The sequence below is a fragment of the Rhinopithecus bieti genome, unplaced genomic scaffold, assembly GCF_001698545.2.
Source record: "Rhinopithecus bieti isolate Rb0 unplaced genomic scaffold, ASM169854v2 scaffold_13742, whole genome shotgun sequence".
Taxonomy (NCBI): Eukaryota; Metazoa; Chordata; class Mammalia; order Primates; family Cercopithecidae; genus Rhinopithecus; species Rhinopithecus bieti.
The window spans coordinates 677,590-696,725 of record NW_016807807.1 but is presented as its reverse complement, the minus strand read 5'-3'; the positions used below and the strand labels follow the sequence as shown (position 1 = coordinate 696,725).

General features: G+C 40.6%; 1 protein-coding gene across 6 annotated transcripts in view; it reads right to left on the bottom strand.

The window, feature by feature from the left end:
• The window catches only part of LIMS1 (LIM zinc finger domain containing 1), a 102,979-nt gene that overhangs the window by 80,701 nt on the left and 3,142 nt on the right, over positions 1-19,136 (bottom strand). The gene's annotated exons all lie outside the window — the stretch shown is intronic.

Here is a 19,136-nt window from a genome sequence, read left to right as displayed (position 1 = left end):
GACCTCGTGATCCGCCCGTCTCGGCCTCCCAAAGTGCTGGGATTACAGGCTTGAGCCACCGCGCCCGGCCATCTTCATTGTTTTTAAAGGAAGGAAAGATGAAGATGCACAGCAAACACTCTGAGTAAGTAAGTCCACAAAGTTTCAAAGCACTGTGCCTGCCACCATGTGGCTCCTAAAGACGTTACAGGCACACAATTTTCAGAGGATGAAAGAAAGGGGCATTAACTCTGAGACCAATATCATATGAATGTTACCCACAGTGAAAGGCCAAGGAGCCCCTACCTGATACATAATCAATACTAAAATCATATCCATTTCCAAATAATGCTTAATAAAACAGAAGACATAAAACATTATGCTAGGAGCCCACTCAAAGGAAGATGAGAAAAGTTACGGGATATAAACTCTAAGACTAGCAAAAACAGATGGGAAAGACTGGGTTTCAGGCACAATTAACAGGTAAATGAGGACCTGTGAACCGACTTTAAGACCCAGAAGTAAATAAGCAAAATAATACAGTAAAAGGAACTCCGCCCATGGTATTAATAATTTCACTTGTAAAACTTAGTACTTTTAATAGGCAGATTTATTAGAGAGATCAATAACTCTTTTCTGGTTATATCCAGGTTATTAGAGAGAAATACCTAAAAACTACACCATAGTGAATCCTATTAGATGCACAAAAATATACTCTTATGTAAAAATCACTTCTATATGTGCACATATGTACTATTTATGTGATGAAGACACCAGACAACTGGTGTGCTCAATTATGTTCTATTTGTGTTTCATCTGAAGGGGGAATAGCTCAATATTGTGCAACAGCACCCACCATGTCATGTATCTTGATTCAGTGCGTCCCTCATCATCTGGCTGTCCAAGCTAAGCTCTCTGTGCTCACAGATGGCACCCTCTGTTTCCTCACAGGCAGGAAGGGGCAAGCAGGCTCCCTTGGGTCTATTTTATAAGGTCTATTTTATATTTATTTCGTAATCTCATTCACGAAAGCTCTGTTCTCATGACCTAATCATCTCTCCAAAGGCTGCACCTCCTAATACCCTCACTTTGGGGTTAGAAGTTCAACATATGAATTTAGGGGAGACACATTCGGACCACAGCAGCACGGTAGATGAGACATATCCTTTACTGCATACTCACCTGGGTGGCCTCATTCCAATCACCTTTTCCCTTCTAACAACTAATTGTGCTATATTTTAATTTCCCAACCACTTCCCTAGACTCAGCACACTCTTTTGTGTTTCCAGGATCTACCATTTCTCTACGTGGATGAACCTCCAGCCTCTCTCCTCACATAGGACTCCCACAATATTGCCATTTGGTGGAGCCTTCCAGAGCTCTCCCAGGGAGGCAGTGGAAGCTGTTCTCTCCTCTGGGATCCTACTGAACTTTAGACAAATCCATTCTGTTGCACTTGCCATACTGTGTGTTGTTCATAAGTTGGTTGGTCTTCCTCACTGAAATGTGAGCTCTTCAAGCCTGGCAACAGTAGGTACCCAAGAAATGCTTCTTGAATGGCTGAATTAAGTTCAGAAGTTTCACAGAAACATGAAAGTGCTAATAAAATTTTAAAAGTACCTTACAAATTGTGATTTTTCTTACTAACATACACACACATACACATATACTGAAATCTGCCCCCCTCCCAAAAAAAAAAGTCCTCAGTTCAGTGACAGAGTTTGCTGGTGAATCCAGCTGGCTTCCTATAAAGAATCCCACCTTGGTGAATTTTTAAGAATGTAAAGTCTGATCTTCAGCTTCTGAAGCTGAGTAATCAATGTTGTCAGCACACCTAGGGCAGATGTGCCACTTAAGCATCCTCATTCACTAACTTTTAGAACTGATGTGTAAAACCGGAACTCCAACCTGCAAAGTAAAATATCTAGCTTTCATAAGTAATGTGTTCTCTCCTAGGCACAGGTCAAATGAAAATCTACGTTATAATCAGAAGGTTGTCTGGTGTGCTTGAATTCATAAAAATAGCTACACAGTCTGAATATTCAGTGACTACGACAGCCAGATTCACCTCCCCCAAATTGGGGGCAGAGCTGGCAACAGGAACCTGGTACTTGGGCCCGAGGGCCATGCTGCCTGGCCCCCAGGCCTGGTTGCCAGCTTCACCTCTGTGACTGCCCATACACCTGCTGCTTCCATGCTCACCGGGCCTTTCAGATGGTCATGTCCTTTCTTTACATATACATCCAGAGCCACTCCATCCCCTTTAGGAGACTACAGAGCTCTACTCCTGGGTCAAGTCTGAAGTTTCACCCTCAGAGGACAATCTGACTTCTTTTCTTTCCAAGTTGCTCTTGGGCCCCTCACTGTTGTCAAGTGTGGCCCACAATACACAGATACAACGACCTGGTTATAAGGATCAAGACTACACTGTATGGCATTCTCTAAGTGGGGCATCACTAAATCCAAACACTGACACATTCTTCTGCTTGTGTTTCTGCTTATGTGAAGCCATGTGCTGGGCAGGTAGTAGGTACTCGGCAGACATTTTTGGAATGAATAAAGAGGAAAATGGGGACAGCAAAAGATGCTGAAAGATATACATTTCAGTAAGTTTCAAAACGGAATTTTTTTCAAAATTTTATAAAAAATTAGATTATTTTGAGTGAGCTCTTTATTTAGCTTGACACATGTAGGTTTCTAAGATGCAAGCAACAGAAACCACCTTGGGTTAATTTTAAGCAGAAGAGATATTTAATAATGATATTGCAATGCTCACAGACTCTGCAGGATTAACAAAGAACCCAGCTTGTAACAACACCCTGCCCAGCGGGGAAGTCTGCCCCCAGCCCTACACCTCTGGACCGAGTGTACCACATGGACCAACGCTGGGTACTGGACTGTGCTGCTCACACCGGGTTCTACTGCTGCCCCCAAACAATGGGTGTCGTGAGTGCTGTTACAACCGAGCTCTCCAGAAATGATTCCAGGCAATCCCTATTTCTTTGCATCTCTAGTAGGTCACAGTCCAATACAGGTGTACCTGATGGCCAGAGCCCAAGGGACATTCCTGTGCCTCAGCTGCAGCTGCAGGGGAGGCTAGGAAGGCAGGCATCTGGCCCTTCCGGATTCTCAAGAGGGAGCAAGCTTCAGTATCCTGTTAAGACTCACAAGGTGGGGAATCACCAGGCAACTGGATTCCAATGAAAAAGGAACGATGTGGCATTAATCCGTGACCCATCAATCCTTCCTGCAGGTAAACTGCTCCTACCTGGCAGAGATCAAATTTCAGACTACCAAGTGCTCTGTACAGTTGAGATGCTGCCTCACACTCTGTCCAACAGACTTTACTTCTGCTGGTCCCCTGCTCCTCCTTCATCCAACTCAGAGGAGCAGGGGCAGTGGCGGCGGTCTTAGACAACTCTCTAGTGGTCTTCCAGGACAGAAAGAAATGAAGCTAGCTAATGCTAGTTACAAGAAGCCCATCTTGAGAAAGGGGGATGAGGAGCAAGACTTGTTTTAAGGTAATTAAAATACGTTAATATCCAGTCATTTCTATTAGAACAAAATTTAATTTGAGAGGCTAAGGATAAAAGATCTGAAGGCAGTAACCGTCTAAAATTTGAAAATGTTAATGTTTTCAAAAATTGCTACAACTCTTCTATGGCAGGAATCATGAAACTTCTGTAAAAGGCCAGATAGTAAATATTTTAGGCCTTGCAGGCTACAGAGTCTTTGTGGTGACTAGCCAACCCTGCCTCGTGGTTCAAAAACAGCCACAAACAATAGTAAATATGTAAATGTGGCTGTGGTCCCAAGAAGACTTTATTTATGAACACTGAAACTGAATTTCATATAATTTCCATATCATCCTTTTATTTTTTTCTCAATCATTAAAAAAGGTCAAAATATTCTTAGCTCACAGGCTGCAAAAACAACAACAACAACAACAACAACAACAACAACAACAAACAACTGGAGGCCAGAAAAAAACTAGAAATAAATAACAAGAGGAATTTTGGAAACTATATAAATACATGGAAATTAAACAATATGTTACTGAATGACCAGTGGGACAGTGAAGAAATTAAGGAAAATGAAAAAGTTCTTCAAACAAATGATAATAGAAACATAACATACCAAAACCTATGAGATATAGGAAAAGCAGTAATAACAGGGAGGTTTAGAGCTCTAAATGTCTACATCAACAACAAAAAACCCTTCAAATAAATAACCTAACAATGCATCTTAAAGAACTAGACAGGCAAGAGCAAACCAAACCCAAAATTAATAATAGAAGAAAAGAAATAGTCAAGTTCAGAATAGAAATAAATGAAACTGAAATGAAGGAAACAAAAAAATTAGTAAAATAGTTTTTTTGAAAAGTTAAACAAAATTGATAAACCTTTAGCCAGACTGAGAAAAAGAGAGGACCCAAATAAAATCAGAGATTAAAATGAGGCCAGGCATGGTGGCTCACAGTACTTTGGGAGGCCAAGGTAGGTGGATCATTGGAGGAAAGGAGCTCAAGACCAGCCTGACCAAGAGGTAAAACTCCATCTCTACAAAAACAAAACAAAACAAAACAAAAAAACTTAGCCAGGCATGGCGGCACATGCTTGTAATCCCAGCTAGTCAGGAGGCTGAGGCAGGAGAATCACTTGAACCCAGGAGGTGGAGGTTGTAGTAAGCCAACATCACTCCAGCCTGGGTGACACAGCAAGACTGTCTCAAGTGCGGGGGGGCGGGGGGGCGAGGAGACATTACAACTGATACTGCAGAAATTCAAAGGATCATTAGTGGCTACTATGAGCAACTATATGCCAATAAATCGGAAAATCTAGAAGGAATGGAAAAATTTCTAGATACATACAACCTACCAAGATTGAACCATGAAGAAATCCAAAACCTGAATAGACCAATAACAAGTAACGAGATAAAAGTCGTAATAAAAAGTCTCCCAGTAAATAAAAGGCCAGGACCTGACGGCTTCACTGCTGAATTATACCAGACATTTAAAGAACTAATACTAATCCTACTCAAACTATCTGAAAAATAGAGGAGAGGGGAATACTTCCAAACTCATTCTACAAGGCCAGTGTTACCCTGACAACAAAACCAGAAAAAGACATGTCGAAAAAAAGAAAACCTGGCCGGGTGAGTGGCTCGTGCCTGTAAATCTCAGCATTTTGGGACATCAAGACAGACAGATCATTTGAACCCAGGTGTTCCAGACCAGCCAGGGTACCATGGCGAAACCCTAAAAATACAAATACGTCTCTACAAAAAATACAAAAAATTCGCCGGGCATGGTGGCACATGCCTATACTCCCAGCTGCTCAGGTGGATGAGATGTGAGGATAGCTTGAACTCAGTAGGTTGAGGTTTCATTGAACCATGATTAAACTACTCATTCCAGCCTGGGCGACACAGCAAGACCCTGTCTCAATAAAAAAATAATAATAATACTAAAAGAAAACCACAGGTCAATATCTCTGATGAATTTTGATGCAAAAATCTTCAACAAAATATTACGAAACAGAATTCAACAATACAATCATTCATTGTAGTCAAGTGGGATTTATGCAAGGATGGTTCGACACATGCAAATCAATCAGTGTGATAAATCAATCAATGTGATACATCATATTAACAGAATGAAGGATAAAAACCTTATGATCATTTCAACCGATGCTGAAAAAACATTTGATAAAATTTGACATCACTTCCTGATTTTAAAAAACCCTCAAAAAACTGGGTATAGAAGCATTCTTCAACATAATAAAAGCCACATATGACAGACCCACAGCTAGTATCATACTGTGGGGAAAAACTGAAAGCCTTTGCTCTAAAATCTGGAACATGACAAGGATGCCCACTTTCACCGCTGTTATCAACACAGTACTGGAAGTGCTGGCTAGGGCAATCAGAGAAGAGAAATAAAGGGCATCCAAATTGGAAAGGAAGTCTTCAAACTATCCTTGTTTGCAGATATGATTTTGTATTTGGAAAAACCTAAAGACTTCACTAAAAAACTATTTGAGTTGATAAAGTCAGTAAAGTTGGAGTATACAAAATCAACATACAAAAGTCAGTACCATTTCTATATGCCAACAGTGAATGACCCGAAAAAGAAATTTAAAAAGTACTCTCATTTACAATAGATACAAATAAAATAAAATACCCAGGAATTAATTTAACCAAAGAAGTGAAACATCTCTTACAATGAAAACTATAAAACACTGATGAACAAAATTGAAGAGAACACCAAAAAATAGACATTCCATGGGTTGAAAGAATCAATATTGTTAATATGTCCATACTACTCAATTTATAGATTCAATAAAATCCTCATCAAAATACCAATGACATTCTTCACAGAAATAGAATAAACAATTCTAGGCTGGGCGCGGTGGCTCACACCTGTAATCCCAGCACTCTGGGAGGCCAAGGTGGGTGGATCACCTGAGTTCAGGAGTTTGAGACCAGCCTGGCCAACATGGTGAAACCCTGTCTCTACCAAAAATACAAAAATTAGCCAGGCATGTGTGGAGGAAAAGTTAAATATTATATTTGAACTCAACTGAACATGGACACAAACAAGGGTCACCAAGTCCTGGAACAGGCTGTGTGAGCCCTTTGAGGCATTCATACAGTGCTGTTCCGAAGAAATCTCTATTTCAATCTATTCCTATACGTTAGTTATTGAAAAACAATAGACAATCGCAAAAACAAGTTGTGACCTTTCTGTGTTCCTTGAGCCCAGTCACGAAGGGCCCTCGTGAGTGGGTCTCATGCCAAACAACTTGTTACAAAAAGAGCTAAGAGTCCCAGACTGCACTGAAACTTCATGAGACCCTCCCTCACTGTGCACAGACAAGTGGCTGACTCTGGAGCCTACTAGGCTGTTGCTTCCTGGTCTGGTGGTGAATCCTCCATAGTTTGGTGAGTGTAATGTTACGTATATATATATAGTAACTAAAACAGCATGGTATTGGCATAAAAACACACATACAGCTGGGCGCGGTGGCTCAAGCCTGTAATCCCAGCACTTGGGGAGGCCGAGACGGGCGGATCACGAGGTCAGGAGATCGAGACCATCCTGGCTAACACGGTGAAACCCCGTCTCTACTAAAAAATACAAAAAACTAGCCGGGCGAGGTGGCGGGCGCCTGTAGTCCCAGCTACTCGGGAGGCTGAGCTTGCAGTGAGCTGAGATCCGGCCACTGCACTCCAGCCCGGGCGACAGAGCAAGACTCCGTCTCAAAAAAACAAACAAACAAACAAACAAACAAAAAAACACATACAGACCAACAGAACAGAACAGAGAACCCGGAAAGAAAATCCACACACCTACAGTGAAGTCATTTTCCACAAAGGTGCCAAGAACATACACTTTGAGGAAAAGACAGTCTCTTCAATAAATGGTGCTGGGAAAACTGGATATCCATAATGCAGAAGAAGGAAACTAGACCCCTACCTCTCACCATAAACAAAAATCAAATCAAAATGAATTAAAGACTTAAATTTAAGATCCTAAACTATGAAACTAGTATAAGGAAATGTTTGGGAAACTCTCAAAGACATTGGTCTGGGCAAAAATTTATTGAGTAATACCCCACAAGCACAGGTAACCAAAGCAAAAATGCACAAATGGGATCACATTAAGTTTAAAAGCTTCTGCAAGGCCAGGTGCAGTGGCTCACACCTGTAATCCCAACATTTTGGGAGGCCAAGGTGGGCGAATCACCTAAGGTCAGGAGTTCAAGACCAGCCTGGCCAACATGGCAAAACCCCGCCGTCTCTACTAAAAATACAAAAAATCAGCCAGGTGTGGTAGCACGTGCCTGTAGCCCCAGCTACTCGGTAGGCTGGGGCAGGAGAATCGCTTGAGCCCAAAGGCGGAGGTTGCAGTGAGCAGAGATTGCATCACAGCACTCCAGCCCTGGCGACAGAGTGAGTGAGACTCCATCTCAAAACAAAACAAAAACAACAACAAAAATACAGCTTCTGCACAGCAAAGGAAAACAATCAACAAAGTGAAAAGATAACCACAGAATGGGAGAAGATATCTGCAAAGTAACCATCTGACAAGAGATTAATAACCAGAATATATAAGGGGCTTAAACAACTCTATAGGAAAAAAATCGAATATAATAATCTGATCAGAAAATGGGCAAAATATATGAAGACATTTCTCAAAAGAAAATATACAAATGGCAAACAGGCCTATGAAAAGGTGCTCAACGTCACTGATCATCAGAGAAATGCAAATCAAAACTACAATGAGATCTCATCTCACCCCAGTTAAAATGGCTTATATCCAAAAGATAGGCAATAACAAATGCTGGTGAGGATGTGGAGAAAAGGGAACCCCTGTATACTGTTGGTGGAAATGTAAATGAGTACAATCACTGTGAAGAACAATATGGAGGCTCTTCAAAAAATTAAAAATAGAGCTACCATAGGATCCAGCACTCCCACTGCTGGGTATATACACTAAAGAAAGGAAATCAGTATATCAAAGAGATATCTGCACTCCTATGTTAATTGCAGCACTGATCATAATAGCCAAGATTTGGAAGCAACCTAAATGTCCATCAACAGATGAATGGATAAAGAAAAAATGTGGTGCTTATACACAATGTAGTATTACTCAGTCATAAAAAAGAATGAGATCCAGCCATTTGCAACAACATGGATGGAACTGGAGATCATTATGTCAAGTGAAATAAGCCAGGCACAGAAAGATAAACATCACTTGTTCTCACTTATTCATGGGATCTAAAAATCAAAACAATTTAACTCATGGACACAGACAGCAGAAGGATGGTTACCAGAGGCTGGGAAGGGTAGTGGTGAGATGGGGAGTGGGAAGGGAATGGTTAATGGGTACAAAAACATTAGTTAGAAAGAATGAATAAGACCTAGTATTTGATAGCACAACAGGGTGACTACAGTCAATAATAATTAAATTGGACATTTAAAAATAACTAAAATAATTGGATTGTTTGTAACACAAAGAATAAATGCTTGAGGGGATAAATATTACCCCCCCCAAATAAAATAATTAAACAGAAACGGGAGGTAGATTTGGCCCACAGACTGAAATTTAGAGACTCTAATAGGAAGAAGTAAATACCATATTTGACAAACTTAAAATGTCATTACTACAGAGCCTTGAGAAAACAGATTTTTCTTTATAAGATGCTAACTCCTTAAACGAAATAGTGGACACCACAATTCCTGAAGGAATACCTTAAAAGACCCACACAGCCACAGCTTTTTCAAAGACCAGGGCTATGTTTACAGACAGGAGAAACAGACGCAGCTTCCATGATGCCTGAACTGGCATAAACAACAGAAGAAATGAACAGTGTCAGACTGGCACACATCTGCCTGGGCAGGCCTCACTCCCACACCCGCTCTGTTCTCCCAAAAGGATTCCCCACTCCCACCCCCTGCAAGATGGCTAGTATCCAACCATGAGGGCTTAATCCTGAGCAAAATACTGAACTAGCTGTTTTCTTCTCACTGGCCTGGTATCTGCAAAGCTAACCATCTGGCTGCCCTACCTTCAATCTTTCCTTCCAAACACAGTACTGTTCAATCTCTCCTTCCTCCTAGCCTATACAAAGTCACAAGTTTATGTTAATTTTATTAAAGCTGTGGCAACAACAACAACAAAAAGTCTCAAATCAAATCTAAGACATACTAGGTGACAAAAATTCATTTATAAACTAAAAAGTTTGGATAAAGTAGACTTTCGTTTTAGTTTACTACGAACTGATGATATACTGGCAAACTTACCAGATGGAAGGCTTTGAGCCAGCTACTTACATGTCAGGTCCTAATCTATGAAATAACACATGCTGCAGTTGTAGGGATAAGGGGTAAAGTTCATAAGCCACCCAGTGCACAGCCAACCACGGTGGGTGCTCATAATTGCCAGCTATTCCTAGGATGATGAAAAACAAGGATATATTAGAAAACATTCAGAATTCATCTGTAGAACATGTGGGAGAAGACTTTTTAAAAAACAGCATTTCTGGCTAGGCATGGTGGCTCACGCCTGTAATCTCAGCACTTTGGGAGGCCGAGGCAGGTGGATCACGAGGTCAGGAGTTCAAGACCAGCCGTGCCAACATAGTGAAACTCTGTCTCTACTAAAAAACACAAAAAATTAGCCAGGTGTGGCAGTGGGCACCTGTAATCCCAGTTATTCAGGAGGCTGAGACAGGGGAATCGCTTGAACCCGGGAGGCAGAGGATGCAGTGAGATGAGATTGCATCACTGCACTCCAGCCTAAGTAACATGCAAGACTCTGTCTCAAAAAAAAAAGAGGAAAAGGCATTTCTGCTTGTATTATAGATAAGCAAAAAGGAGAAAAAAGAAATATGCACAAAGAAATTCTTTTAGCTATGCAGGTAGAGACAGTGTGTGTGTGCCTCGGTCTCTCTCACACACAGACACAGACATACATACAAGCAAGCACATACACAGGAACCTACAATGGCAACCTGCCAGAAAGAACTTGATGTTGTATGCTAGAAAACATCACCCTCTAGTGACTGCTAGTGAATTTGCTGCTTATTCAATTATCAAGATTTCACAACATTTTAACTCTCCTAACCAAAAAAAGGCTTTAAAAAAGGCTTCAGAAATGCAATCATCATTACAATCATGTGTTGCTGTGGTGGGACTGGGGGCATGAATTCCTTGAAGTTACACAAAAATTTTCTATGCATGTGCCTTTGTGTATTTTTTTCTATGAAGGTCGTAAGTGTTAGAGTCTCAAAGTGGTCTGTGAATTTAAAAAAGGTCCAATTAAGATGTTTTGACCAAGCACAGTGGCTCATGCCTATAATCCCAGCACTTTCGGAGGCTGAGGCGGGTGGATCACCTGAGGTCAGGAGTTCGAGACCAGACTGGCCAACAAGGAGAAACTCCGCTTCTAATAAAAACACAAAAATTAGCTGTGTGTGGTGGCGCGTGCCTGTAATCTCAGCTTCTCAGGAGGCTGAGGCAGGAGAATCGCTTGAACCCAGGAGGTGGAGGCTGCAGTGAGCCAAGATCATGCCATTGCACTCCAGCAACAGAGCAAGATTCTGTCTTTAAAAAAAAAAAAAAAAAGGTGTTTCGTAGGGAAATTAATGAACCATCGCAAGTACTTCAAGCTCCTATTTCCTCAACATGCCCTTTTTTTTTAGAGATGGAGTTTCGCTCTCGTTGCCCAGGCTGTGCAATGGCGCAATCTCGGCTCACCGCAACCTCTGCCTCCCAGGTTCAAGCGATTCTCCTGCCTCAGCCTCCTGAGTAGCAGGGATTACAGGCATGCGCCACCACGCCTGGCTAATTTTGTATTGTTAGTAGAGATGAGGTTTCTCCATGTTGGTCAGGCTGGTCTCAAACTCCTGACCTCAGGTGATCTGCCCGTCTCAGCTTCCCAAAGTGCTGGGATTACAGGCGTGAACCACTACGCCTGGCCAACATGCCCTTTCTTTACATACACCCCTAATGGGGAATGTAAAATCTGAAACCTAACTGAATTCCATTGAAGTGTTCTGTGTATCATTTTACATTTATGTTAATATTCCAAAAAGTGATTTTCCCCACCTCTTATTTTTAAAATGTTGTCATCATATATATCACCAGACTCCTGAGCCACTCTCTGGCTTTTCTGCCCCTTCCACAGCTACAGCGTGACCTACAGCTCATCTTCCTCAAACCCTTTCATTTCCTCCTTTGTAAATTAAAGACAGCACATGCTCATTTATCTCACACTTTTGTAAGAATTACGAATTGATTTGTATTAATACTAAGAGTATTAATTATTGTTAATTAAAAATAAGCTGAGAAAGATAAAATACTATACAAATGTTGGCTGCTGAATAGCTACTGGGACACAGGAAGTCAAAACAGTATCAAGTCTTTCTATGTCTGGGCAGAATGCCAAAGCCCTGACACACATCCTTTTAGCAGTTTTAAGTTACTTCTGCAAGTGAATACTAGGAGATCGTCCCTCACTCCTGTTCTTCGCTCTCAGGGAGCCACTCCAGCATAAGCCTTCCACCCTCCACAGACAACCTCAGGTTCTCCTCAAGCCTCTAGATCTTATTTGACATTTTATTATAAGTAGCAACTTCTTGTGTACTTAACACTGTTGAACTGTCGAGTTTAAAAATGATTAAGATGGTAGATTTTATGTGTTTTTTACCACAATAAAAAAAGGAGGCTCCAAACGAGCTGCAAAATGAGGGCCCCAAAAGATTACAAAGGACTAATTCTAATCCTTTTCATTTTTCAAATGAAGGAAAAGAATTAAAGTCCCATAGCTGAGAGCCAAGAACAGGACCTGGGGGATACACTAATTCCTAGTACATAGTTGACTACAAAACAGCAGCAACAACAAAATAAACCAAGTATAATGGGACAAACAACCAAGTGGGACAAAGACAACAACGTGGGCAGAATCACAAGAAGAAAGAAGACCAAGCGGACATTTCAATAATATTTTTTAAAGTAAGAAAGTATGGAAGAAATGACTGAATATTATAAACATAGGATGGTCCCTGTTTTGCTGGAATAGCAGTCTGAAACCATTTATCTTGGTCTGGGTGGAGTTGAGGTCTGGGAATTCCCATATAAGGTAGTTTGTTCATGCTTACTTCCTCAAGCACACATCACACCTCCTCATCTGAAAAAGGCACTGGAAGAATAGATTCTTTGGGAATGACATCCACACATACATTAAAGGCTGTGGTTTCCACTCCTAATGGTTAGTAGATTTGCCAAGATACAGCATCCTCGCAACTCCGCCCAAATACAGTTCAGCGTCTAGCAGTCAACACCACAGAGCCTTCCTGTGGTCATGACTGGCAGTGGTGATAAAGGTTGGTATAACCTTACTGCCTTCCATAAATAGCCCTTCAGTCAGTAATGTCCTCGCATGATATGGTCACATTCTTTCAAGAGCAGCCCTGCTTTTATGTATGGTACCTTCTTTCCACAGAGCTTTCCACCCCAGGTGAAGCTGCTTTCCTTCCCCACCATAATTCCTCTCAATGGCTTCAAAGCAGGGCCTCTACCTTTAATTTTTTTAGGATGAGTCTCTCTACCATTTTTTTAGAGCTATGCTGTCCACTTTGGTAGCCAGTAGTCACATGCAGCAACTTGAAATGTGGCCAGTCTGAATTCAGATGGACTTTAAAGTACACACTGGATTCTCTCGGTAATTTTAAAATGCTGATGACATGATATGTATATAGCTTGGACATGACAGTTTGATATACTGGGTTAAATTAAACATACTACTAAAATTAATCTTACCTATCTCTTTTTGCCTGTTTTAAATGGCTACTAGAAAATCTTAAACTACACATGGGGTTCACATCATATTTCTATAGGATAGCACCATTCTAGATAGTATAATAAGCCCTACTTATTGAATAAGCTCAGTAGAAAGAAACCCTGAAATCCTTTCATTTCGAACGATCTCTTATCGGCCAGGCAACTTTCTTCATTTGCAGGTGAGATTCTTCATCTGTAATGTAGACAAAATAAACCCCCCTCACAGACTGGTAAGGACTGAGAACACAAAGAAAGCATTTTAAGCATGCAGCAACATAAAATGTGTTCTCAGTAAATGTCACTTCCCTTTCTGTGGGTGCATTCAGTTTAGTCATCTTGGGGTTAGTCATGGAACGTCTGGATTCCAACCCTCTTTGTTCCTTCTCCACTCTAATCACTTCCACAGAATTCACCGTAACTTACAGGGCAGGCGTGTGTGGTGAACTTTCTAAGCCCCACAGCTGAATTCTTCATTCCTACCACTTGTCGACCATATCCTTCCCACCTCTTCTCTGCTGGTCCATTCATTAATAAATTATTAAAATTAGTCTCAAAATTCTGGCTGCTGCTCATTTCCTCCTTAGGGCTGTTACCAGTAGCTCATTGCTACTGCCTGAATTTAAAGGGAGCTTTGTTACTATTCTAGCTATTTCATGTATGAACACTTCCTTCCCCTCAAGTGCATGGATATCCTTTACTTACCACTAAGGTCTCACCAGATATGTAATGACTGAAGGATTCTATAATGGTCCTAGAAATAAGTAAAATAAAACTGAATGTTGACTTCTAATTATTGACCAGGCCAATCAGGATTACAGGAATGAAAAGTACCTTTTATGACTACGAAATCACATCTGACTTGGCACTCTGGTGTTTATTTCTGGCTGGTGTGTCTGTGGAAAATTCACTTTATGATTTCTTCCCAGCTGTTGCTAGCAGCATGCTAGGCTGGCAGCCCTGACAGTTGAATTACTCCCATGGATGATACTATTTTTTCATTCCCCACCCAACCTTTCCCAAATACTTGGCATTTTTTAGTATTATACAGGTGCTAATTTTTCTGAAAGTCTGGCTTACAGTTTATTGTGAATTGATGTTATCTAGCATCTAGATGTCATTCTGCTTCTATGTCCCTTTTCACAAAGACAGCAACTCCAGGTCTGGGTAGGCCTGAGAGTGGGGATGGAGAAGTAACCCCTGCAAGACCTTTTCCCCAGCATTCCTTTATAGAAGGCAGGAGGTGAGAAGGAAAGAATTAGTGAGGGAAAGAAAAGGCAATCGAAGGGGAGAAGATTTAAGAAAAAAGCAAAAGAAAGAGAAGAACGGCTTTTTTCATAGTAGAAGTCAGACAGTGGGAGGCTTGGACAAGGTTTGGACATGTTTGGAAGTGGAGACAAACCATGAGACTACCAGGCACTAAAGTGAATTTGGCTGCTTTCAACCCTGACCTCTAGCAATTTTGGATCTTAAAGGAGATATGCATAAATGATGCAGAGTAAACCAAAAAACAAAGGCAGAGAATGATTGGAAGTCCCTCAAAAAATTAAACATAGAATTACCATATTACCCAGCAATCCCAGTTCTGGGTATATATCCAAAAGCACTGAAAACAAGGATGCAAACAGGTATGTGTACATGCATATTTACAGCAGCATTATTCACAATATCCAAGGTATGGAACCAACCCAAGTGTCCTTCACAGGTGAATGTTATACACATTTTACCACTAATACAATAAAAAGGAGAACATTTGTTGGCCACCTAGATCCCACCAAATATCAAGCTAGGATCCTTTTACATACACTACTCACAGATTAAATACTATTGACATTTACAGATGAGGAATATGCAACTCAGGTATTAAACAATTTGTTCAAAATCACACAAATGGCAGAAGTAAAATTTAAACCAGTGGTCTTTCAACTTACACCACAGTATTTCAAGGATAAACAGGCTCAATGAATAAGGAACAAGTGACAAAACCATATGCTCCTTATGGTCTGAAACTGTTAAATAAGTGACAAGAAAGACCATAAGCAGCTGAACCCAAAGAACTAGGTAGTTTAAATGTCTTCCCAGGCTGCAAAGAAACTTTCTTTTAGCGTAGTACATTTTAAAGCCCTATAAGGGAATCTCTGTCTCTTCTCCACACACCCCTCCCACACACAAAATTGGTAAAAGTTATTTTTCAATTTTTTAGATTCTATATGTCCCATCTGGGCTGATAAAGTATCCTTTTCTCCCAACAATATTACCATACATTTGTGGCAACATTTGGGGTATAAAAGACCTCCCCACAGACAGGTGCGGTGGCTCTCACCTGTAATCCCAGCACTTTGGGAGGCCGAGGCAGGTGGACCACAACGTCAGGAGATGGAGAACATTCTGGCTAACATGGTGAAACCCTGTCTTTACTAAAAATACAAAAAATTAGCTGGGGGTGGTGGCTCATGTCTGTAGTCCCAGCTACTTGGGAGGCTGAGGCAGGAGAATGGCATGAACCCAGGAAGCGAAGCTTGCAGTGAGCTGAGATCGCACCACTGGGCAACAGTGCAAGACTCCGTCTCAAAATAAATAAATAAAATAAATAAATAAATAAATAAATAAATAAAATACCTCCCCACCTGCCACTTCACTTATTTTAATCAAGCACTCTACAGGACATCCTGTAACTATTCTGTAACTATTTCATCCTGTAACTATTCTGACAAACTGTGCCCCAGAAGTGACATGCTGACTCGGAGCTAAAACACTGCTCCTGTATACCTCTTTCTCCTGGAACTAATGGGTCAATCAATATATTGCTAACTTTTGGGGAAGATGCAATTTAAAATCACTGTAAGTCCCTGTATTAAAAAAATAAAACTAGGCTGGGCGTGGTGGCTCACGCCTGTAATCCCAGCACTTTGGGAGGCCGAGGTAGGTGGATCACCTGAGGTCAGGAGTTCAAGAGCAGCCTGGTCAACATGGTGAAACCTCATCTCTACCAAAAATACAAAAATTAGCCGGGCGTGGTGGTGCATGCCTGTAATTCCAGCTACTCGGGAGGCTGAGACAGGAGAATCACTTGAACTTGCGAGGCGGAGGTTGCAGTGAGCTGAGATCGCACCACTGCACTCCAGCCTGGATGTCAGCAAGACTCTGTCTCAAAAAAAAAAAAAACTAAAACATTTTAAAAGTTCCCTTAAAGGGCCAAGCATGGTGGCTCAAGTCTGTAATCTCAGCATTTTGAGAGGCCAAGGCAAGAAGATCTCTTGAGGCCACGAGTTCAAGACAAGCCTGGGCAACACAGCGAGACTGTTTTTACAAAAATTTAAAAAATTAGCCAGGCATGGTGGTACGTGCTTGTAATCACAGTTATTTGGGAGGCTGGAGCAGAAGAATCTCTTGAGCCCAGGAGGTCAGGGCTACAGTGAGCCATGATCGTGCCACTGCACTCTAGCCTGGGTGACAGAGCAAGACCTTGTCAATCAATCAATTAAAAAAAAAAAAAAAGTTTCACTGAAGGCTTCCTCTTTTTTTCTGGGAACTCTCAGAACTACTGACATCAAGAAACTACCAATGAGACTTCAGACTCCTTCCCACGCCTCTGACAAGGCCCAGGTTCAGGCCCTACCACATCATTTGCTCAGTCCTTTGCTACAAGATGTTCACACATCTGGCACTACCCATGGAAACCATTTCTCAGTCACCTTTGTGTCCCCCAGAACCTAACACAGTGCTTAGCATGGGGAAACCAGTCAAATGTTCACTGAATGAAGGACCCACTGACACATCCTTTCGTATGGTATTGCTATCTTGCTCTTTAGTCCTTCTAATCCATTCTCTACACTGTAATATTAGCAAACACTTCACTGCAACATCATAGATGCTTCCCTAATGTACCCAAACTTTACACTGCCCTCAAAACCAATAATCCACATACACCCTCCCTCCCTGCCATTCTTATCCGTCAAACATTCCAGCACAGTCGATAATTTTTGAATTTCTTTCATTCATTCAACATTTATTTATTGAGCACTTACTGCTCTGGGCACTGGGAATACAGAGGTTAACAAGAGGAAACAAAGCCCCTGCTTTAATGTATCTTCCAGGCTAATGCGGAAAACATAGCACAGAAAGGAATAGGGCAGGGGGTAGATCCAGAAAGCACTTGCAGCGCAGAATAAAAACTGGATTTTACTCTAAGTGAGATGGAAAGGCAGTGGAGGATTCTGAACAGAAAGTAACATCAACCTGCAAACCTTTGCTCAAGCTGTTGCCAACTCTGCCTAGAACAACACTCTTTTCCATCATTTGTCAAATTCTTCAAAGCCCAACTCAAAAGTCACTACCTCCATGGTGCCATCTCTTAGACTTACAGGGGGTTCCCCGTTTTTGGGTTAGTCTCAAAATCTTGACACAACCTGCGATGGCTTGATGTTTAGTTATTTTTGTATATTTTTTAAAACACCACCAAGTGTTTATGTTCATTAAGAATATTTTATCCTATTTTCATTCTATCAGCTATGCAGTGCTGCCTTGTTTGCAAACTAAAAAGCATGTACCCTTTTTATCAACTGAAAGACTAAATTAAAATGATCATCCTCTTTTCAACGTTTTCTTATCCATGAAAAATACTTGTGTTCTCCTGTTCATTATAACTATTCCTTATTTCCTGACTACGTATGTGAATGTACACATATACACGTGTACATACACACAACAACATACATCTACATAAGAGACTCCCTTACACACGCAATCGGTATCACTCTTAATGTTCTTGAAGGTTAACTGTAAAATCAATGCTTTTGCAAATACATTTAAATCTATAGGAAGTCCACTGTATAGGGCAAGTCATGTAGTAAAGTAAAAGATTCTTTTGTGGGTAAATAATCACCCCTTAATAAATATTTTCCAAATGTAGGTCTGAGGCATTAGAGTTCCTTTAAGAGAGGCCTGCAGGGGAAATTCCACCCAACAGCAACAGAATACATATTCTTCTCAAGTGCACATGAAACATTCTCCAGGACAGGTCAAGAAGCGTGAAATTATATCAGGTATCTTTTCTGATCACAATGGTATGAGACTAGAATAGTTTCTACAGTAACAGGAGGACATGGAAAATTAACAAATATGTGGAAATTAAACAATACACTCCTAAACAACTATCGAGTCAAAGAAAAAATTAAAGGGGAAATTAAAGAAAATAAAGGAAAAATATAAAAATACCTTGTGACAAACGAAGATGGAAACACAACATACTAAAACTTATGGGATGCAGCAAAAGTTAGAGCTAACAGGGAAGTTTACAGCAATAGACATCAAAAAAGAAAGATCTCAAATAACAGCCTAACATTACACCTCAAGGAACTAGAAAAATAACAAACTAGGCCCAATGTCAGCAGAAGGAAGGAAATAACAAATATCAGAACAGAAATAATTGAAAAAGAGACTAGAAAAACAACAGAATCAATGAAACTAAGAGTTTGTCAACGGGTACAAAATTAGATAGAAAGAGTAAGTTCTGGTGATCTATTGTACAGCAAGGTGATTATAATTAATAATACTGTATTGTATATCTCAAAATACCTCAAGAGGATTTTAAGTGTTGTTACCACAAAAAAGTGATATTTGAGATGATTGATAGGCTAATTACCCTGCTTTGATCACTGTACAATGTACATATGGACCAAAACATCATACTGTACTCCATAAATATGTGTCAATTAAAAACAAAACTTTAAAAAAAATGACCAGCAGTTTAGCAGATTTTCTTTCTTTCTTTTTTTTTTTTTTTTTTTAAAACTAGAGTTTTACAAGTTAAT